General features: G+C 39.0%; 1 protein-coding gene and 1 pseudogene across 1 annotated transcript in view; both read left to right on the forward strand.

The window, feature by feature from the left end:
- LOC138167878 (large ribosomal subunit protein uL2) overlaps positions 1 to 21,509 on the forward strand; it is a 241,962-nt gene that overhangs the window by 110,081 nt on the left and 110,372 nt on the right. The window lies entirely within an intron of this gene.
- LOC138167880 (ATP synthase subunit delta, mitochondrial pseudogene) lies at positions 20,034 to 20,691 on the forward strand (annotated as a pseudogene).

The following is a 21,509-nucleotide window of genomic DNA, read 5'->3' on the forward strand; positions in this document are numbered from 1 at the left end:
CACACACACACACACACACACACACACACACACACACACACACACACTTCTTTTATACATGGCCAATGCAGAAATTTGTTTTGCTTAACTGTATACGTTTGTGTCAAGGTTCATTCATTTGTTTTCATTCTCATTTCAGGGGTTGGGAAGTGTACATTTTTTACTAAATGAAAAAAAATTTAATTTAAAAATAAAAGGTATTTAGAATTAGGAAATCTAGGCTCTAATCTCAGTTCTGATTATATGACTATGGGCAAAGTGACAACCTTAGCTTGAATTCAATTTGAAGTGTCTCATAAATGTGAGTTCTTCATCGTTGCTCAGAGGCTACAGATAGCAGTTCACCAATCACTGACACATGTTCTTTCATTACTTTAATTTGGGACAGATGACTTGAACTTGCAGAAGACAGGTAGTTTCTTAGTTTCTCCTCACTTACCTTTCAGATAGGTTTCAACTCTTTGTTAACCATTTTTGTACTGTATTATCCAGTGTGTACATCATTCTCCTTTGTAGAGAAAAGAGAGGCAAAAGCAGAGATAAGTAATTCTTTCTTCTTGCAGTTGACCATTATTATCACCATTCCATCCTGAACACTAATTGTGTCCCATCTTTGATATTCCTGTGGAGCCCAGACAGCTTAAAATGCCTTTTTTGTTCTACTTAGTATCTGTCCCGAGGCTCAGCTCATTCTGGTTCACCTAATTCTGTCCTTATGGGGCCATGCCACCATTTTGTATTCATACTCAGTTAACTGCCTTTACTTCCAACTTTTAGACATATCTTTTCAAAAATTAGAGTTGGTTAGTATATTCCCTGATTATCTACATCAGATCCTTTAGACTCTTCTCTTTTGTTTTTCACAATGGAATTATTTGTCATCAGAATTTAGTTCATTTCTCTTTGCACTTTTAAAAATCCATATCCACTCCTGTGATTTCCCTGTCCCTATCTCCCAACCCTGTTTGAGAGACATATAACCCTATATTCAGTGCATGTGCAAACATTTTTACCATTATACATTACGTTTTGCACTTCTCATACATAAATACAAATGACATACACACAAATACTGAATACAAACACTGTCTGTATGTTTATGAGTGGTATTTACCTTATACCATAAGGTGCACTTTCCTCTAACTTATTTCTGCAATTCCATTAAATATATCACCTCCTCCCCTATCCCTAGGGCCAAGGAGTGCAACATGAATGTATTGTTTCAGGTGTTGGTGACTTTCACGGATGTGACTGTAAATTTCACCCATGAGGAATGGAGTCTTCTAAACCCTACACAAAGAGGCCTTTACAGGGACGTGATGCTGGAGAATTATGAGAATGTAGTCTCGCTGGGTAAGGTCTCTTCCCAATCAGATCCAAGGTTCATAACTTCTACTTTTATGGATGAACATAGACTAAGGAAGGCTCATTTGGTTTGGAATTTCTAGCATCAGAAGTTCCCAATTATATCTGAATTCAGACAGGAAATTTGTGTTTCCCCCAGCCCCAGGCCTGATCTTTTTGGGTAGAAAATGGGCATCTTCCTTAATTTTTCCCTTAATTTTACCTCTTCCTCTGAATTCTCTTTAGAAACTCCAGGCTCAAGACCCTAAGGTCTGTTCTGGATATTTGCCTAGACTGGTCCATCCTGATATGGCCTCCCTGGATGTTATCTTTCTCATCCCTTCTGTCCCTTTCAGGGGCTGAGGCTGAGCTTGGGACAGCTCTTTGTACCAGACAAACCACCAGGCCCTGTTTCCTTCCTCACAAACAGGGTTTCCAGTGTGCGAACCTGACGTAATCTCCTATTTGGAGCAAGGGAAAGAGGCATGGATCTTGAACATGCAAGAAGCTGAGGAGAGAGAGATCATGAGAGGAGACTGCTCAGGTGAGTGAATGAGAAACTTTTAGTCATTAAGCACATTTATTTTGATGCTCTGCATAAAAGAAATCTGAGAATTTTGAAGGACTACAAGCTCAGTATATCAGTATACTGAGAATCCAAAAATACTAATGTATTCCTTAGCTGCATTAATAGAAGAATAGTATAAAGAATAAGGATGATATTAGTTCTGTCCTTACACTAATCAGACCACATACTGAATATTATGTTTAGTTTGGGGACTCATATTCTACAAATCATGGTGACAAACAAATGCATTTAGAAAAAGAGTGACCAGGCTCAGGAGACCAGGACATGTGAGAATTGGTGGAACAAGGGTGTTTATCTTGGAGAAGGGACTTGGAGGAGACATAATAGCTGTGTATATACATTTGAATGACTGTTCTTCAGGAGAAGGAATAGATTTATTCTGCTTGGTTCTAGAGAGCAAAATAAGGAGCAGTTAAGAAATTTCAGAGAGAGATTTTGTTGAGTTTGTTTTCAATTGAGGGGGAATATTTCCTAACAGATCACTCCAAATTGGAATGGGCTATCTCTAGTGTTGAACATTTCTCCTTCACAGAGAGAAGACCAATTTTAAAGAATGTTGTAAAGGAGAAACCTGTTTCAGATATAGGTTTGACTAGATGAGCTCTGGGGTCCCTTCCACCATTGAAACTCTTGACAGTTGGTAGCTTGCCCAAATTCCTTGTGCAGCCCCAGGTGCAAGCCAAGTGACTCCATGAAAATGGCCGTTATTTATTGTAGTATTTATGTATTTCTTAACTATTTTACATGTATAAAATTAAGCTACTGTTTTATATTAGGTTCTTGTCTTTTGTGTGTGTCACTGATGAAATTTTTGAGTTTTGTGCCCCTAACTCCATTTTACTAAGTAAGTGTTCTAATTTTTATTGCTGGATTTTGTATAGCAAGGCGCCTTTTGGAAACCTATATGTTGTATTTTAGCAGAATTGGCATGTATCTACAAACAAGATATATACAAAACAAACTGGAGGTGATCTTGCAAAGAAGACACTATCATTACAAGGGGGTTAGGAAAAGCATCTTGTAAAAAATAGAATTTTAGCTGAGACTTGAAGGAAGCCAGCAAAGTCAGTAAGCCAAGATGAGGGGAGAGAGCATTCCAGAGACATAGGGAACAGCCAGTAAAAATGCCCAGAATCCAGAGATGGAGATTCTGTTTCAGGGAACAGAAAGGAAGCCAATGTTCACTGGATTGCAGTTGGAGGGGGGAGTAAGGTGTAAGAATACTATAAAGATAGTGTTGAGGTTTAGGGCTTAGGGGTACTCAAGACCCCAAAAAATCAATTCAACTCAAGTCTTCTCTTAGCCAACATAAAGCAAAGTTTATTAAAGATTCGCTATAATGGGTAAACTCTTAAGGAGCCTAAGTATCTGTGATGCTTGTTGACAAGCAGACCAGAATAATCTGACACAGAGTGAGTCTGCACTAGATTGAATTCTCAACCCCATCATGGATGCAGTATGGATCTTATATACAGAAAGATTGTGGGAGGATTTAGGGGTGGTCTAGAGGAGGAGTTTGGTGGTCGTGAGGAGGAGTTTAAAGAGGATTTTAGGGGAACTGAGGTCAGACTCCAGTAATGAGATTAAGGATGGGAAATAGCTGAAGGCTACCTGGAGATAACAGACAATGAAGGGTTATGCTAGTTTAATAGATTTGGGTATAGATATTTTGATAGGATCAAGGGTGGGAAGTAGCTGGACCATGGAGGGCTAGGCTAGGTTAAGAGTAATAAAAGATTTGAGCCTAGCTATAATGAAAGGCTTATGGCCTCAGACAAATGCCTCATCAAATGAGAAGATTCAGTGAGAGTTGAAGAGGTTTCCCAGAGCCTGTATGTACCCCATCATTAGGAAGGAGCCAGATTGTGAAGATCTTTAAAAGCCAAACATGATTTAAATTTGATCCTGGAGATAATATAGTAGCACTAGAATGAATTGGGTCTGGGGGACAGGGAGGGGCAGAGTGCAATGGTCACACTTGCATTTTAGAAATATCACTTTGATAATTGAGTGGAGAATAGATTTGAGTTAGGAGAGACTTGAGGTAAGGAAAGCAACCAGCAGACTCCTGCAGTAGTCCTGAAAGGAGGAGATAAATGCATTCTCCATCATGGCTCAGTGTCAGAGGACAGAAGGTAATATACACAAGAAGTCTTATGAAGGTAAAATTGACAGACCTTGGCAACAGATTGCAAATGGCCAGGGGAAAGGAGGGAATGCAATGTGGGGAGGGAGTGTTGAGAGTGAAGAGTCAAAGATGACTCCTAGGGCAGGGAGCCTAGTAGTGCCTTCAAAAGACATAGGAACTTTGGGGGAAGGGGGAATGAGTTCAGTTTTGGGCACCATTAGTTTAAGATACCTGCAGGGGCAAAATATCCTATAGACTTGGAAGGTCAGCAGAAAGATTAGGGTTGTATAAATCAGAGAATCATCCGCATATAAATGATAATGAAATTGTAAGAGCTAATGAAATCCAGTGAAAGAGTATAGAGGGAGGAGAGAGTAGAGCCCTGGGCAAAACCTTGGGGCACACCCATGATTAGCAGGCTTAACCTAGAAGAAGATCTAGTAAAGTAGACTGAGGAGTGGTCAGACGGGTAAGAATACCAGAGAGCACAATGTCATGACAACCTAGAGTGAAGAGAGTGGCCAAGAAGGATGAAGATTGAGAAAAGGCTGTTAGATTTGACTGTGGAGATAACTGGTAACTTTGGAGGGAGAAGTTTCCATTGTAAGATGAGATCGGAAGCCAGATAGTAAAAGTGTTCAAAGAGAATGAAGTGAGGTGGAAGTAGAAGCACCAGTTTCAGATGGATTTCTTGAAGAGTTTAGCTACAAAAGGGGGGAGAGGTGTAGGATGATAGTGGGGCTGTCAGATCAAGTGAGTTTTTTAAAGGATGATGGGGCACGTTGGTAGGCATCAGAGAAGCAATAAGTAGATAGGGAGAGATTGAAGATTAGTCAGAGACTAAGGACTATAGAGGGGGCAATAACTGGAGAAAATGAGATTACTTACAAATGAAGAGGTCACCTTGGTAAGAAGGGCCATCTGAGACGGGTGAAGTAGGAGGTCACAGAAGACATCTGAATGATGTGACATGAGGATCAGGGGTAAAGAGAGAGCTTTTGATGACTTCAGTTTTTGCAGTGAAATATGAGGCAAGGTTCTCAGCTGAGACAGTGGAGAGAGAAAACCATGAGAGTTTTGAGGAGGGATGAAAATGTTTATGGGATAGTGAATCAGTTAGGAAGGTATAAAAGGATTGCCTTGCCACAGTGAGGACCCAGTTGAGATTATCTAATATAAATTTGTAGTGGACCCAGTCAGTACAGTTTTTATGGTAGGAATAATCCAAGGCTGGAGTTTAGGTGGACAAGAACTTTGATAGGATGATGATGCAAAGGGCTCAGGAGAAGATGGTGTAGAGTTGAAACGATTCACTAAGGGCAAGATGGAGAAGGGGAGAAGGTAGCCAGTGCAGGGGAGATGGTCTGGGGGAAGAAATATTGTGGGGAGGAAGGATTGGGAATCATGGGGAGAACAAAGAACAGGTTTTGGAGTTGGACAACAGAAGTGAAATGACAACAGAGTATGATCAGAGAAAGGAATTTCAGAGTTACTGAACATGGAAGTGGAACACTTGCAAGTAATGGCAAGATCAAAGGTTATGATCATTTCTGTATGTATCTGGAGTGGAGTGGAGGAATACTTCATGAGAAATGGGTGGTTGAGGGGAGAATCAAGTATGGTAAAATCCTCTCATATTAGAGAACTTTGGAAACACCCACTGTTAGAAGACATCCCAGCACTTAGCACAGTAACTGCATATAGTAGGCACTTAACAAATATTCATTGACTTGACCTGACATATGGATACCAGGCTAGCAAAGAAGACTTGAGACAATCAGGAAAAAGGCAAACCAGGAGAGAATAGTATCGAGAAAACTAGAAAGGAGAGAGTATCCAGGAGGAGGGTCGTCAACAGTGATTCACCCCAGTGTCCTAACCTGTCAAGATCTTTTTAGATCCTGACTCTATCATACACTGCATTAGCTATCTTCCCAGCTTTATGTGATCTGCACATTCAGTGAGCATACCATCTGTATTTTAGTCACTGATAAAAATGTTAAACAGCACAGCCAAGGACAGATCCTATAATACTCCCCTGGAGGCCTCCTGCCATATTGATGTTGAACTGTTTAGATCTAGCCAGATCTGAATCCATCTGGTTTGGGTATGTCTAATCTATATCTCTTCATCTTTTCCACAAGAATAATATTTGATACGTTATCAAAAGATTTTCTAAAATAGAGGTAAGCTAGTTCAGTAATTCTGTTCAAGAAACAGAAATGAAGTTGGTCTCACATGTCCTGTTCTTGATTAAGCGATGCTGATTCCTTGTAATGAGTGTTTCCCTTTTAGATGTTGAATAATCATGTCTTTTTTTTTTATGGATAATAATTGTCTCTTTAATGATCGCTTCTTGAAATTTTCGCAGGAATTAGATTTAAGTTCACTGGCCTTGTGAAGTTCCTCCAAAATTCCAGCTTTCTAATCATGAGCCTTTCTGAATATAGATAGTAAAGTTGGTCCTTGGATGACCAACATACAATACATTGCCAGGTATATAAACAAAATCTTTAGAATTGTAGTAGGACCTGCTAGCACTTACTTTCTGCAGTCATATCCTTCATGGGCCCAGGGTCAAAAAAAACACCATATGGCTTTGAAAGTTGAGCTTTAATAGAGGTTTTGACACTTTGATTCTCTTAGTGTATGCTAAATTGATGTTTTGAGCACTTAACTCAGACTAACCTTTAATCATTTAAAAACCCTCGGCTTTGCTTTTTTTTCACATAAAGTTTCCCTTCATTCTGTAGTTTTGAAAATTAATTTAACCCAAGTTCAGGTTTAGCCACTTAGGTCTTATTAAATTTCATGTTTTACTCAGCATATAGCTCAAACTACCTGACAGTGGAGAGTTCAGTTCTCTTCTCTGAATTTGAGTCCAGGCTCTAACATCTGTTCAGTCTTGAGCAGGGAACCAGGATGTTCTTTTCTATAAAATGATACTAATAATACTTGCACAGTTGTTTTGAGAAAAGTGCTTTGTAAACCTTAAAGTACTATGTAAATGTGATTTAGCATTATTAACTTAATTTGTCAGCTTTGACAAATAAACATACTTTCTAGATCTTTATCCACATCACATATTTAAAGTGCATAACATAACTGAGGACAGAACATATAGCACTCCATTAGGACTCTGTATGTAGATTTTTACTGATCCATTAATTTAACACTTATTGAATTAGGCTTTAAATGATTTGATAACAATTGAGCTATCATTAGCTGACTAGCAGCATGACCACATGTATATCATTAAACTGTTAAGCCTTGCTGAAATGTCTGCAGTATTTCCCTGATATTTACTGATCTAGTAATTATTTTTAAAAGAAGAAAGAAAAAAGAAAGGATTAATGTAGCATGCTATAGAATCATAGACTTCTTGATTTGAAAAGAACTTCACAGAGAGCAACTACATAACCTATGAGTTTCATTTTAAAGGATATCCTTTATAACAGTAATAGTGAGAAAGGATTATCTAGCCCTTAAAAAAAATACCTCCAGTTATTAGCCTCCAGTCAGTAAATCCTATAGCAGCATTGAATAGCCCTAATTTGTTTTGTTCTTGTTTTTTGCTTTTCAGGAGGGGGGAAGGTAGGGCAATTGGGGTTAAGTTTCTTGCCCAAGGTTACATGACTAGTTTTTAAGATTTCACTAAAATGACCCCTGTTCCTATTACTATCATATGACATGATTTGGAATCACCTTACCACACTAGTCAGCCTGAGGAAGATACAATCATGTTTCTTAATGTCCCTCTTAAAAGGTGCCCAAAATTTAATACATTCTTCCACTTATGGCCTAGGTACTTGATTTGTGAATTTGGACACATGTTCTTTTAACTTCTGTTGGCCTCCATTGCCTTTTCAGTAAATGAGGGGAGTTAACACTAGTTCAAATCTAAGAGCCTACTCATCTTAATACCGCCACCTTCCATATTTATTGTTTTTGATATTCCTCCTTATTCCCAGTTCCCATCTTAGACTAGTCCTCCCTCTTGTCACTCGTCCTATCTATTTCAATAAGACTACACTGTCCCCAGGAACCTCCTGAGGCCAATACTGATATTTATTAATATGATTGACAATCTCATAGGAAACATCTGTGTCTAAAGATTGTCCTTTTTCCACTCCCTATATTCCTTTCCCTAGGAATAGAAAACAAGTAACATTTGTGGGTTTTTTTATTTCTTGTTTCAGATTGTGAGACCAGGACTGAGAATAAGGAGCTGTTTCTAAAGGAGGAAATTTCTGAAGAAGTAGAATCCCAGAATATGATACTGGAAAGACTCATGGGAGATATTCCCCATGGACCCAAATGTAGGGAAGCCTGTGACTCTGATGACAGGTCAAAGGATGGTTTGCAGTCTTCTGCAGGTAAATTCCTTTCTCAGAAGAGACTTTTGAGGTCAGTGGCAGTTATGGATCAAAATCCATCTGAAAGAGAAAAAGACCAGAAATGTAATGAATTTGGAAGAAACCTCAGTCTCAACTCTAATCCTGTTAGAATTTCCTCAAGAGAGAAACCCCAGGAGTGTGATAATATGGGCCAGAAATCCAAACAGAATTCAGACCTAATTATAAATCAGAAAAACCATACAGAAGAGAAATCCTGTAAACCTAAAATATACAGAAAATCCTTAAGGCAGAGTTCAACCTACGTTAAACGTCAGAGAAAACGCACAGATAAGGTTTATAAATGTAATGAATGTGGGAAAGCCTTCAAACAGAGCTCAAGCCTCATTAGACACCAGAGGATTCACACAGGAGAAAAACCCTATGAATGTAACGAATGTGGGAAAACATTCATTGCATCCTCAAACCTTATTCAGCATCAGAGGGTACATACTGGAGAAAAACCATATGAGTGTAATGATTGTGGGAAAGCCTTCAGCCAGGGATCAAGCCTAATTCGCCATCAGAGGATTCACACTGGAGAAAAACCTTATGAGTGTAGTGAATGTGGGAAAGCTTTTAATGTCTCTTCAAACCTAATTCAACATCAGAAAATTCACACTGGAGAGAAACCCTACTCATGTAAGGAATGTGGAAAAACTTTCATTCTAAATTCTTACCTTATTAATCATCAGAGAGTTCACAGTGGAGACAAATCCTTTGAGTGTAATGAATGTGGGAAAGCCTTCAGTGATCGCACATCTCTTATTTACCACCAGAGAATTCATACTGGGGAGAAACCATATGAGTGTAACAAATGTGGGAAAGCCTTCAGTCTGAGTTCAGGCCTCATTAAACATTTAAGAATTCATACAGGAGAAAAACCTTATGAGTGTTATGAATGTGGGAAAATCTTCAGGGCATATTCAAACCTTATTCAACATCAGAGAATTCACACGGGAGAGAAACCTTATGAATGTACAGAATGTGGAAAGACTTTCATTCTGAGCTCATACCTCATTAGACATCAGAAAATTCATATCTCATGAATGTAATAAATGTGGAGAAAAATTAGTACAAGGGCATCTGGTATTCAAGATCAGAGAATTCTTGCTGGAAACAAAGCACAGAAATTAATGATTGTGGTACAGTCTTTGTCCAGCACTCCAGCTTTATTCAGTGTCAAAGGAGAGAAACCTTGTGATAGTTCTTTCAAGTCAAAATTTTAGTTTATCAATTTCACTTCTAAAGGTGGTGATATTCTTGCCTCTCAAAACACTGTTCACGTCATAAAAAACAAGGTGAATGGTTTACCTTACCATTCAAAGAATACTGCTCAAGCTGCTACTCATTCCTGCACCTAGGGCAGTGTATTGCACATAGTAGGCATTTAATAAATGTGTTGAATTTTGCTTAATCAAAGTTAACCTCCAAACTATCTTATATCAGAAATGTATGTCTTCATTAACTCAGTTAAATTAAGTAACTTTAAGAAAATATTGCATTTTAATTTGGTAAGAATTTAGAGAAAACTTTATAAAAATGTTTTTTATTAATATGGACCTGAGAAAGCATCAACAAATATGAACATTTCCTCATAAAAAGTAAGGAATAAGAAGATTGTATATGATACCATGAATCTCTGATGAAGACAGCTTGTTTTTTAAGTACATATTAAATTTTACATGTTATTTCTAACACTATCCTGTCTGTGTCCCCTTCTGCACTTCTTTCTATTTTCTTATATGTAATTTTTAAATGTTTCATTAACTATTTCTGTTTTTTGGAATCTCCATCAAATTCATCTTCCACTGCCTCCATAATTCTCTTCCTCCAAAAAAAGTAAAAACCCTTCCTTGTAACATATAGATGTAGTCAAACAAAACAAATCCACACATTTACAACACATGTCTAGAAATGTCTAATTCTGTGCCTCTAGTCCATTGCCTCTCTGCCAAGAGGTAGGAAGTGTTATAATTCATTACCACTCTTCTAGTTGTGATTGATAATTGTATTAGTCATAGTTTTGTAAGTCTATCACACTTTTCTTTTGTGTGTGTGTGTGTGTGTGGTCTTTTTTTGGTTGGGGGGGGGGATTGTGCTTTTTGGAGGGAGGATGGCAGGGCAATTGGGGTTAAGTGACTTGCCCAAGGTCACACAGCTAATTTTGTGTTAAATGTCTGAGGCCAGATTTAAACTCAGGTACTCCTGACTCCAGGGCCAGTGCTTTATTCACTGTGCCACCTAGCCACCCCACCACTTGCTTTTCTTTACAATGTTGTAGTCATTATATTAATAGTTTTCCCAATTATGTTCACTTCACTCGGCATTAGTTCACAAAAGCCCTCTCAGGTTTTTCTGACCCTTTCATTAATTTCTCATGACAAAATAGTATTCCATTACATTCATAAACCATAATTTGTTCAATAAATTCCAATTTATTGGCACCCCCTTAGTTTCTAATTCTTTGTTACTATAAAAAAACTGCTATAGAATTTTTTGTACAGATGAATACTTTTCCTTTTTCTTTGATAGGGTATAGGCCTAGTAGTTGTATCACTGGGTCAGAATTTAAAGACCACAGTTTAGTGAACGTTTTTAGTACAATTCTGTATTGCTTTTCAGAATGACTTAAACCACTTACCAGCCCACCAGTGGTGCATTAGTGTGCCTTTCCAACCACAGAGACACTCCAACATTTGTCCTCTTCCTTTTCCACCATTGTCAATCTAATAGCATTTTTCTTTAGGATTATTGATATTGTGCCAGAGGAACTTTTTTTAAAAAACGGATTCTGGGATATACAATTAGGTACCTCTCTTCATTTTCTCTCTTGTTTTCATTCTTAGTCCTATCCTTCTTTGCTCTTTAACAGCTTTAAAGAGTGACACTAGGCTCTTGTTAAGCTACATATTCTAACAAAAGCAGCTTTTTGTATGCTTAAATGCCCTAATTGTGAAAATACCTTTCTGTTTTAAGGAATATGTCTCACTTCTTTGAAATAGTTTGTTTTGAAGCCTTTGCTGGTAATGACAAAGATGTCATAGCTATTTTTCTTTATTACAGTAGTCTCTCCCAGCTCTCCGTTTCTGTTACTCTCATTTGACATCACAGCCAAAACAGTTAGTCTTAGCTGCCAGTTATGACTTCCTTCCATAGTTTCTCCTTTCAACCATCAGAGGATGACCAGACAGAAAGGAAGGTTTAAAAAAAAAACTTCTCTCTTCCTTTCTCCCCATTAGGAAGAAGGAAGAGAAGGATATAACAACATCTTTATGGTAAGGTCATAGACTCTTATGACCTGCCTCTTTGAACAGTAGATGGTCTTACCTGTTTTCCTAATTTCTAAAAGAAGATGACTGTGCTCCTGCTTCCTGCCTTCTAGCTGGATGTAGTTTAATTTACATTCCAGGTAGATACTGGTGCTTGTGCAGCTATGTATTTTATACTCTTGTTATTTGTTCTATGTAGATAAAGTGCCTGGCACTTACTGATTGATTCATGAGATTGATGTGGATTTTTGTGCTGTGTTCTCATTCATTAAAAATAATAATTTGTTTTTCAAATAGACTCCATTCTGTTTTCCAAATTCATTACCCTTAATTTCACCTAGAAATACTTAATGTAAATTTGTTTCCAACAACAGCAAATATTTATTAACAGCCTCTTGTGTGGGCACTGAGCTGTGCTAAGTGCTTCCACTACTCCAAGGGCTCATGGCCACAAGCTGCCTTTCTCGTAGGGGAGGTTTGATGAGGGGGCAGAGTAGACTACATCCAAATTCTCCTTTAGTTCCAATGATCACCAAGACTAGAAAAAATTACAGCTTCTGAATGAATTGAACCACAAAATAAAAAGACCTGTTTTATGCTCAAAATCCTTAAAAGTTATAGGTATACAGGGACCTCTTTTTAAAATGTTAAGTATCTAAAACCAAAATCAAATTTCACATGCAATGAGGATGCACTAGAAAAGTGTCTCTGTAAGTATAGGAACTGTTCAAGGATGCCCACTCCGCTAGTTCTAGGAACGCTAACAAGAGGAGCAGCTAGGTGGCGCAGTGAGTAAAGCGCCGGCCCTGGTGTCAGGAGGACCTGAGTTTGGTTCTGGCCTCAGACACTTTAACACCCACACATAAAAAAAAAAAACAACCGCCATGTAACCTTGGGCAAGTTACTTAACCCCAATTGCCCTCCAAAAAAAAAAAAAAAGACAAGCAAGAAATTAAAGCCATAAAGATACATAAGGAGGAAATAAAATTATCCTTATTTGCTAATGACTGGAAACTAGGGAATCAGCAAAGATACTAACTGGGACGATATAAACCCTCAAAAAGCAGTAGCTTTTCTATAATAACCTAAGACGCAATAGAAAAGAAAATTTCATTCCAAATGACTATAAAATAGATTTTAAAAAAATACCTGGGGAGCAGTCTATCAAAGCATACAAAATACTTGTATATTTTTAATTACAAAGTTTCTTAAAGAACAACTTAACTGGAGATAGATTCAGTGGTCATATCTGGATCATGCCAATATAATAAAAAGAACAATACTACTAAAGTTAATTTATATTTCTAATGCTGCAAGTTATCAAAGATACTTCATAGAAACTGATGAAATTAATTTGGAAAAATGAAATGGGGAAAAATAAGAGGGACAAAGGAGGAATAGCACTTCTAGACATCAAACTGAATTACAAAGCAGCAGTCATCAAAACCCTTTTATACTGGTTTAAAAAAATCAATGGAACAGAACAGACTGGAGAATCTGAAACAATGGAACTAAATAAACCAAAAGAAAACTCCCTATTTAATAAAAACTGAGAAAATTGTGAAGCAGTCTAGCAGAAATTAAGCTTAAGCCAACACTTTGCATCATATTCTAGAATACATTCTAAATCCATGTGTGATCTTAATATTAAAGATTATACTATTTTAAAAGATTATAGGAAAAGTAGATTATATACATTTCACTGCTATAATAGCAAGAAATTTATTCAACTAAATAAAAGATAAAGGAAATTACAAAACAAAATAGATAACTACATGAAACTGAAAAGCACAAAATCATGGACCTAGACTAAAAACAGAAGTGATCAATTGGAGAAAAAACCTTTTGTATAAAAAAGTTCAGCATCCTTGATATATAAAAAATTTATACACAAATACACCCAAAAGCCTTAGTGCAGTTTTGACCTTGTCAGTTGGGCAATGGCTAAACAAATTGTGGTACATGAATGTAATAAAATGTTACTGTGCTATTAAGAAGTAAAAATACAGAGAAGCATGGAAAGATCTATATGAAGTGATGTAGAGTGATGTTAAGTAAAGCTAAGAAACAACATACACAATGACAATAATGTAAAATGGAAAGAAAAATCACAAACCAAAAGTGAATGTTGCAAAGTTACAAGATGGAGTAAAAGAAGAGGTAGGAAAGATACCTCCATCCCATTCATGAATGGAGTACATTGCACATATTTTCATGCTTTTTCAATTATTAATCAGTTATGCTGACTTTGTCATTAAAAAAACATTTCTATATGGAACAGTTTTCTGGGAGGGAAAAAGATACTAGGGAAAATTCTGATGATGTGAAAAAAAAATTACATCAATAAAAACATTTAAAAAAAATGAAACCTAGGAGTCAGACCCCAGGACTAAAGTGTTAAACATTCACCAAGGAATGTGAGCCCCAACCAGATTAAAATATAATCGGGAACTATTTAACAAAATAAAAATACAGCAAAACATTAATATGTGGTTTTCAAAGTCAACCCCTGCAGGGTTATCCTTATATACACTTGAATTTTATACCACTGCTCTAGGATATTTTTATCTTTTTTTCTTTGTTTGTTTGTCCTTTTTCTTAATTTAGTTTTAGTTTTCAACATTCGCTTTTATAGGATTTGGAGTTTTGAATTTTCTCCCTCTTTCCCTTCCCCCCTCCCTAAGAGCATGCAATCTGATATAGGATATACATGTGTAATCATATTTAACATTTCCACAATAGTCATGTTGTAAAGAAGAATCGGAACCAAAAGGAAAAACCACAAGAAAAAAAAAAAACAAGAAAATTAATGTGCTTCAATCTGCATTCAAACTCCATAGTTCTTTCTCTGGATGTGGATAGCATTTTCTATCATGAATCTTTTGGAATTGTCTTGGATCATTGTATTGCAGAGAAGAACTGAGTCTATCAAAAGCTGATCATTGTACAATGTTACTGTTACTGTGTACAGTATTCTCCTGGTTCTGCTAACTTCATTCAACATCAGTTCATGTAAGTTTTTCCAAGTTTTTCCGAAGTCCACCTGCTCATCATTTCTTATAGAACAGTATTGTATTTGCTGGAGAAGACAGGAAAACAAAGTGATTAGAGAGCAAAGTCTTGGGAAAGTTGAGTAACACTTCACTACACACACACACACACACACACAGCAGAAGGTAACCCAGAGTATGTGTTCTTAACCATTTTTGTGTCATGAACCTCTTTGGTGGCCTAATGAAACCTATGGACTCCTTTTTAGAATAATATTTTTAAATTCATAAAATTATTACAAAGAAAACCATTTATATTGAAATAATTAACTCTCCACCAAAAAAAATTTAAAACAAGTTCATGGACCTCAGGTTAAGAGCCCTTGCATTTGTGGAAAAGGTTCAAGTAGTTGGTGATGGGCTTCTTTCCCACCACCACCTCTTACAAGATGATTGGTTTGTTTCTATTATGATACATTAATTTATATTGCAGTTACTTATCAATGTGCTGTATCCCTCCTACCTACAATTCCTCGGGTCTTGCCTTGCCCTTGCCTGGGCATCCTCTAGTCTCCTCCCCCATAACCACTTCCCAGTCATATACAACTGCATGAGGCTATGAAACAACTCCATTTGAGGACTAACTGATGTGGACAAGGATAACCTATCTACCCAAACTCAATGCCTAATATACTTCTACCCCAGCATACTCACCCTATCCCAGTGATTCTGAAGTGCCAGTCACCATTGTTTAAAACCCCCATTCTCCATCCTCCACTGACAATGCATTATTTCCAACCACCTCAACCAAAACCCCTAAACCTCACAATCTAAAGATACCCCAACCCTTTCACTGTGCTATTTGGAATGGCCATTTTGTAGGTAACAAACTGGATTTTATCTTACATTTTTCCATTCTCTTTCCCTCCATCTTCTTGTACTCACTGAGACTTGTTTCCTTGCTAATGATGTAACTTCTCTAACCATCATTTTCAACCCTGGTTTTATTCATAGTCCTGATGACAAAGTTGCCCTGGCTTCTTTTCCAGCACTGGTTGCATTTGACTTGTGCCCTAACTCGCTGGTCATAGTGGAGTAGTTGGAATACTTCTTGTAATTCCATTACACTTCTAGACTGTCCTTCTACTATCATCACTCTGTAACCTCCTTTGAAATTCATTCAATTCATATGTCTCCCAATCCAAAGACCTGAGGAGAACTTATCCTTTTTTTTTTTTTTTAAAGCAATCGGGGTTAAGTAACTTGCTCAAGGTTACACGGCCAGTTATTATTTCTGGGTGTGGTGCTGAGTATCTGAGCCCGGATTTGATCCAGGTCATCCCGACACTGGAGCCGGTGCCTCTTACTCACTGAGCCACCTGGCCACCCCTAAGCAATTGGGGTTAAGTAACTTGCTCAAGGTTACACAGCGAGGTGTTTCTGGGTGGGTGCTAAGTGTCTGAGCCCAGGATTCGATCTCCAGGTCTTCTCAACACTGGAGCCAGTGCTCTTACTCACTGTGCTACCTGGCCGCCCCTTTCTTATTCTTCTTATGTTAATGGTGAAGGAAACTTAAAACATCCTGGGCTTGGCCTCTTATCAATTAAAGGGATTCCTTCAAAATAATTTATGACATGTCATTCTATAAAGAAAATGAGGAATGTGGCAGGAGTGTAGACTCATGTGGGGGTGGGGTTTAAGAACCCTTAAATGCCTAGCCAATGGATGGCAGGGGGAAAATTTGAAATGGAAACAGGGCACAAAAGCCTTGTATTTGTCTGAAGCAAGCATATTCCATTAGGGAACTACCCATTCATTCAGAAGAATGAATGTAAAATAAATATGAGAATTTCCCTGGCTTCACAAGTATTATTCTTTCTGGAGTGAGCATGATTCTCACAGCCTTTTCTCAATTCTCATCTTTCTTGACCTCTCTGTAACCTTTAACACTGTCATCAATCACCCTCTTCTCCTGAATACTTTCTTCTCTCTAGGTTTTCCTAATCTGTTCTCTCTTCATTGTCTTTCTACCTGTCTGCTCTGCTATCTCCTTTGCTTGATCTTCACCCAGTTGTCCTTCATTCTCTAAAAGGACCATGACATCAGGAAGGTGATGTCATGACTTCCTAGAGAATTGGATTTAAGTGAGGGAAGGTTTTGCAAAGTCACCAGCTTCACTCTCTCCTTGGGAGCCATTTAGGTCCACTGGCAAGCACACACCCAGTACACACTCCCTAAAGGGGCAGATCCCAAGGTTCTGTCATGGGTTCTCTTTTTTACCCCCTCAACCCTATTTCACTTGGTGATTTCATCATTTCCCATGGTTTTAGTTACCATCTTTATGCTGATGACCCTCAGATCTGTTTGTCCAGCCCTGACCTCTCTCCCTGTTTTCAGTCTCACATCTGCAACTGCCTTTTAGACTTCTCAAACTGAATATCTCATAAACATGTTAAACTCAACATGTCCAAAAGTGAATTCATTATCTTTCCACTAAAACCTATGCCTCTTCCTAACTTCCTTATTATTATCAAGGGTACTATCATTCTCCTATTCACCCAGGCTCCCAACCTAAGTGTCATCTTCTATGCTTCACTCTCTCTCTCACACACATACATCCTACCATATTCAATCAGTGGTCAAGTCCTGCCATTTCTACCTCTATAATATCTCTCATATATTCCCCCTTCTCTCCTCTGACACTGCCACCCCCTGGTACAGGTTCTCATCATCTCACACTTCAACTACTGCAATAGCCTGATGGTTGGACTTCCTGATTCAAGGCTCTCCCCACTTTTAATCCATCCTCCAAACAGGTGTCAAATTGATCTTCCTAAAGTGAAGGCCTGACCATGTCACCTCCCTATTCAATGAATGAAATATAAAATCCTCTGTGTTGCTTTTAAAACCCTCCATAACCTGGCCCCTTCCTACCTTTCTAGCCTTCTATTCTTTACTCTCCTCCATATAGTCTACAATCCACTGACACTGCCTCCTTGCTGCTCCTCCCACAAAACACTCCTTTGTACTCCAGGCATTTCCACTGGCTGTTCCCCACTAACCACATCCATTCTTGTATTCTCCCTCCTCACCTCTCCCTCCTGGTTTCCCTGACTTCCTTCAAGTCTCAGCTAATGTCCCACCTTCTACAAGAAGCCTCCTTAATCTTAGTTCCTCCCATCTGAGATTACCCTAAATTTATCCAATATATAATAACTTGTTTGTACAGAGTTGTTTTCATGTTATCTCCCCCACTAGACTGTGCTTTAGAATAATGCCTGACACCTAGTAGACACTTAATAAATGCTGTTTGACTCACTGACTACTGTAATGTCAGTAGCACAGTGGTTTGGATAACATTTTATTTAATCTTTCTGCCTCCTCCCCATGGCTATGGTGCATTAAAAGGTGCTTTATAAATGTTTGTTGGTATTTAAATATAGCCAGTGGGTACAAATAAAATTATTACCCTTAATTGGCAACCCTAACTGATCTCATAATTTACTAAAGCCCCAAGTAGAAAGGCTGGAAATTTGCATCTTTTTAGTTGGAGATTAGGGAATCCTTTGTACTTTCTAAAAGATATTAGGTATTACATTTCTTTTTTTTTTTTGAGGGGGGAAGGTAGGCAATTGGGGTTAAGTGACTTGCCCAAGGTCACACAGCTAGTTTTGTGTTAAGTGTCTGAGGTTGGGTTGAACTCAGGTCCTCCTGATTCCAGGGATGGTGCTCTATTCATTTTGGCACAAAACACATTTGAGGACCTTTTTTTAGTACCCTAGTTACTACAAGTAATAGATTTCTGCATTCTAAGCATAGGTAAGAAAGATAAGCTTTCTCATATTACCCTGTTGGGGTCTGCAGCCCCTCAAGGGCCTCAGGCAGTCTCTGAGTTCAGGTCTGGAAACAGAGAACTCGGCAGTATGTGCTGATCTTATCTGAGGTCAGGGGGCCCTGACCTCTAGGAAGTGCTGAGGCATCCAGATTGTGTGCTGTCACGAAAAATACCCTGTTACCCTGAAGTTTATCTCGGGGGCAAAGGGTAAGTGTGCAGGAGTATGCAAGCTGCTCTGGACACATTCTCCCTGTTCTCTGATTGGCCCCCTGCCTTCCCTCAAGAGCTGTCCACGAGCTCTGCAAGTGTACTTTGGGGGATTTGAGGGCTGGAGCATGAGGGGACTATGGAGAGATGTAAGAGAGATGTAATAACACACCTGTCTTGCCAATAAAGCTGTGCCTTTCTCCATTTCCCCTGGCTTACCTTCTCCTTTATGTGAACATGCGGGATATAACAGGATGCGCACTGAAGACCTGGGAGAGGTAAGACTCAGCTAGAAACCCTAGGATCACTACAAGTCACAACATTCCCCTCAATGTTCTATCAAGCCAATCACTATCCCCCAAATCCCTTAGAACTAGAAAATTGGAACATTACTGGCATTCATTGGAGATGGTTCCTTCTATGAATATAGATCTGATGAGCCCTCTTTGGTGCTGGTACCCTACCACTTGCCCTCAGTAGTTCTACAACCCCAAGAGCCATTTGGGAATTGCTACCACTCCCAACTTGCTCAGTTGAGACCCCAGGCCTTTATGCTTACCTCAATACCTGATTGAGACCCAACTCAAGAGAGACCTGAGAAATGTCTTAGAGAGTTTAGGTCAGGATAGATAGATTTGAGAATTATCAGCACAGAGATAGTATTAAATCCATGGGAGATAATGAGATCACCAATTGGAATAGTGTAGAGGGAGAAGGGAGCCCAGGACAGAACCCTGAGGGACATTTATGGAAAAGGGTTCAGCAAAGGAGACTGAGAAGGAGTGATCAGATAGGAGGAGAACCAGGAGTGGTATCCTGAAAACCTAGACAGAATAAAGTGTTAGGGAGAAGGTGACCTACAGTGTCAAAGGCTGCTGAGGGGTCAAGAAGAATGAGGGTTGAGAGAAGGCCACTGGATTTGGCAACTAAGATCATTGGCAACTTCAAAAAGAGCAGTTTGGGTGGAATGTTATAGCCAGTAGCAGGATTATAAGGAGTTAAGACAATGAAAGGAGAGAAAGTGGATGACTTTTTCAAGGAGTTGAGACAAATAGGGCAGAAGAGACATATAGGATTATAATTATGGGGATAGAAGAAACAGATGAGGGTTTTTCAATTTGGGGGAGCCATGGGGATATTTGTAGGCAGTAGGAAATTTACCAGTAGACAAGATATTGAAAATAAATGATAGCCTTGCACAGCCCACTTCTCTGTCCTTGGCCCAGCAGCCCATTCCCCTGCTCCTGCTACCTGGCCTGTCCACCACCACCGCCATGCTGCCCACTGCCCTGCTCCACTGCTGCAGCCTCCACCTGCTGCACCAAGCCTGGGTCCTGGCCCCTCTGGCCCCCGCCATCCCCAGCCAGATGTCCTTCACTCCTTCACCTTCGCCTCCCCAGTGCAGGTGTATTTCAACAAGGCCAATGTGAAGCAGGTGGATGTCCTAACCCAGAATAGGGCCTTTGGGATCCTCACTGCCCACATGCCCACCCTGCAGGTGCTGAAGCTCAGCGTGGTGACCATGCACACCAAGGATGGCACCACCACCAAGTATTTTGTGAGCAGTGGTTCTGTCACAGTGAATGCCGATTCCTTGGTGCAGCTGCTGACAGAGGAAGCCTTGGCTCTGGACATGCTGGACCTGGCTGCTACCAGAGTCAACCTGGAAAAGGTGCACTCACACATGTCAGGGGCATCAGATAAGGCAGCCTGGGCCAAGGTTCAGATCCAGATATAAGTCAATGAAGCTATTGTGAAAGCACTGGAATCGTGAGCTGGGGAGCTGAACCCTTGCCATCGTCCAGAGATAGTGTGACCGTTCTGCTCCATGGTAATCACCCAGAGCTGAGGAGACAAGGAAATACCCAGGAAGGAAGAGGATGCCTAGCCTCCAATTCCCCTTCCTACTCTCCACCCCCAGATTAAAATCCACAAGGGTTCTGAACTTTTTAAATAAATAAATGATAGACATTTCCTGACTTTTGTCGACCTGAAAGTTTGGTTAAAGGAGGCAAACAGGCTAGGTGACATATAAATTCATATTGTCTATTCCCTTAAAGCTAGCAGATACATGTTGCAAGGAGCCAAAACATAAGTTTTGACTGTTTGAGAAAAGTATGACCAGCTTTAAATATGTTTTAGAAGAATCTCAACTCAGGGTCTCTATATCACTCAAATTTATGTTCTCCATATACATTTAACCATATTATGAGAAGAATTTTTTAAATTAAATTTTATGTTTATTTTTAGCTTACATCATTCATTTCCACAAGATTTTGAGTTACACATTTTCTCCCCATCTTTCCCCTACCCACCACCCCAAAACTGATCCCACTGAATACCCCCTGCCCCAATCTGCTCTCTCCTATATCTTCCCCCATCTGCCCTTTGACTTTCCAGTAGGGCAAGATTGATCTCTATGCCCCAGTGCCTGTATATCTTATTTCCCAGTTGCATGTAAAAAAAAAATAATTATATATATATATATATAATTTTTTTTAACATTTGATTTTAAAACTTTGAATTCCAGATTCTTTCCATTCCTCCCTCCTCACCCACCCTCACTGGGAAGATAAGCAATTTAATATAGGTTGTACATGTATAGCTATGCAAAACATTTCCAAAGTGGATATATTGTGAAAGACTGACTATATTTCCCTACATCCTATCCCGCCCTCCATTTGTTCTATTCTCTACTTTGATGCTGTCCTTTTCAAAAGTATGTGCTCCCAACTCCCCTTCCCCCCCCC

Source organism: Petaurus breviceps, unplaced genomic scaffold (assembly GCF_028583685.1).
Source record: "Petaurus breviceps papuanus isolate PSGF00001 unplaced genomic scaffold, PetGlider_PUasm1.0 318, whole genome shotgun sequence".
NCBI lineage: Eukaryota > Metazoa > Chordata > Mammalia > Diprotodontia > Petauridae > Petaurus > Petaurus breviceps.